The following is a 2,500-nucleotide window of genomic DNA, read 5'->3' as shown; positions in this document are numbered from 1 at the left end:
ACTCTGTTTGCATGTATTAGCTCTAGAATTACCACAGTTATCCAAGTAACGTGGGTACGATCTAAGGAACCATAACTGATTTAATGAGCCATTCGCGGTTTCACCTTAATGCGGCTTGTACTGAGACATGCATGGCTTAATCTTTGAGACAAGCATATGACTACTGGCAGGATCAACCAGGGAGCTGCGTCAACTAGAGCTGAGCAGCCGGCCGCCCGGGAGTGTGTCCCGGGGGCCCGCGCGAACACGCAAGCGTCCGCTCAATCATTCTGCAAACAGGAGGAGGCTGAGCTCCCCTGCACAATACACCTCGAAACCCTCTCAGGTCCCGGCGGCGCGCAGCGCCGTCCCAAGTACTTGGTCGGGTTCGAGAGAGGCGCAATCGCCCGGAGTTAGGCGAGTAGACGCTTTCGGTGCGACCACCCGTGCTCCCAACTGAGCTTGCCGCTGCCGACAGAGGCCCGGGAGCGTGCTGTCGTGGCATTGCCGGCGGGAGACAACACGCGCCACCTACGGTGACCGGCAGCTCCAACGCCAGCGCCACAGAAGGACAAAAGCCCCACTTGGGTGCCGAAGCGAACTCTCCCAGCACAGCGCACGCGCCAACACATCCGCACAGCTGCGATACAAACCACCAGCGAGAACCGCTGGGGCGACCGAGCAGCAGACGGCGTCGCGGCGCCGAGCGCCGGGCGGCGGCGCATCCTCAACGCACACAGTCCTCAATCGGACCAGCACACTGAAGATGTCCACCGCGCTTCGCACCGGGCCCGCGAGGACCTACTTTGGCCGCACGGCGCCGCGCGCAGGGTGCGCCGGCGCGCAGCTGCGACGCCTGCCGCGTCCGTCGGCCGGCGCGCCTGCCACTGGCCGCCCCCACCAGCCGGCTGTAGCGCGTGCGCCCACGCACCGCGCGGCCAGCACGCCGGGAGGCGCCCCCTCACCGGCCGGGGACGGTCCCACCCAGCCACCGCCGCGTATCGCTTCACACCCAGATGCCGTTCAGTTTCGTCGGCATGGTGGGTATCGCTGGAACAACCGGTTCGTACCTCAACCTATCGTCGCCATCACCGATTCACCCCTAGCGAGAACAACCGCACCACAACAGGTTACCATTTGTTCATTTGCGTAACTTCACCAGAAAACGCAGGCGTCCATCGCCATTTGCAACTTCAACGATTATTGCATGCCTGTGTCAGGTGTCACGCCACACTACGTCTGCCCACATACACGCAACAAAATGTGCACGCCTAGACAATACGTGGAAGGTGGCCCCCGTACGTATGCGATGTCCATTGCTCGAACGACTGTCAACCGGCCTCTGTAGCATGTCGCAGATATGGAACGCGGTGCACCATGCCATCACGGTGTGTGAGGAGAGACGACTAGGTCCGAATACATCAACAGACAGCTCATGCTGATCGCCATCCACGGCGTCCGTTCCTCCCACACGTCTCTATGGCGTACCACACTGCAATCCAGCTCTCATAGGGAGACGACACGTAGCTGCGTGCACAATATTTGCACTGTATGGTCCGCCGTTTTTGGGCGCAGTCGTTGTACGGTCACACATGTGCCACGATGTATCATTCGGTACATAAGGACGAATGTGCAGTACAGATTGTGGTTTACGCGTACGACATTAGCGGACGGTTGACACAGGCCGCACCACAACGTAGCCTGAGTACGTCGCATGCGAAGGGCATTGAACATGCAAACTTCTCACCAACCAGCTTGCGAAGGCAGGGGGGCAAGGTGGGGACGTGGGGAGGGGCGGCATGTACGTCCTGCTGCCATCCACATTACAGTGTACAGCAGGAGCATGTGGAAAGTCAGCAAGACTTGCAAGGTGTTTAACATGAAGCGATACACAGGGGAGCGGGCAGTGCGAGTAGCGAACTATATTGCGAGGGTTGCGGGTGGGCAACACTACACTAATTGAACGAGTCGTATAACAATTACAGAGCAGGTTTAGGCGACAACATGGGTTACGTTAGGGGACAACGTGGGTTACGTTAGGGGACAACGTGGGTTACTTTAGGGGACAACGTGGGTTAGGTTAAGGCACAACGTGGGTTAGGTTAAGGCACAACGTGGGTTAGGTTAAGGCACAACGTGGGTTAGGTTAAGGCACAACGTGGGTTAGGTTAAGGCACAACGTGGGTTAGGTTAAGGCACAACGTGGGTTAGGTTAAGGCACAACATGGGTTAGGTTAAGGCACAACATGGGTTAGGTTAAGGCACAACATGGGTTAGGTTAAGGCACAACATGGGTTAGGTTAAGGCACAACGTGGGTTAGGTTAAGGCACAACGTGGGTTAGGTTAAGGCACAACGTGGGTTAGGTTAAGGCACAACATGGGTTAGGTTAAGGCACAACATGGGTTAGGTTAAGGCACAACATGGGTTAGGTTAAGGCACAACATGGGTTAGGTTAAGGCACAACATGGGTTAGGTTAAGGCACAACATGGGTTAGGTTAAGGCACAACATGGGTTAGGT

The 2,500-nt window shown here is 57.0% G+C and overlaps 1 non-coding gene across 1 annotated transcript in view; it reads right to left on the bottom strand.

Moving 5' to 3' along the window:
• The window catches only part of LOC124774259, a 1,909-nt gene extending 1,726 nt beyond the window's left edge, over positions 1–183 (bottom strand). The window contains exon 1 of the ribosomal RNA XR_007015247.1: positions 1–183. This exon is cut by the window's left edge and continues 1,726 nt beyond it. This is a non-coding gene — a ribosomal RNA (small subunit ribosomal RNA).
• Between the last annotated feature and the right edge of the window lie 2,317 nt (positions 184–2,500).

Source organism: Schistocerca piceifrons, unplaced genomic scaffold (genome assembly GCF_021461385.2).
Source record: "Schistocerca piceifrons isolate TAMUIC-IGC-003096 unplaced genomic scaffold, iqSchPice1.1 HiC_scaffold_961, whole genome shotgun sequence".
In the NCBI taxonomy this organism is placed as follows: Eukaryota; Metazoa; Arthropoda; class Insecta; order Orthoptera; family Acrididae; genus Schistocerca; species Schistocerca piceifrons.
Note: the sequence above shows the minus strand (reverse complement) of the source record. Positions and strands in the feature narration are given on the sequence as shown.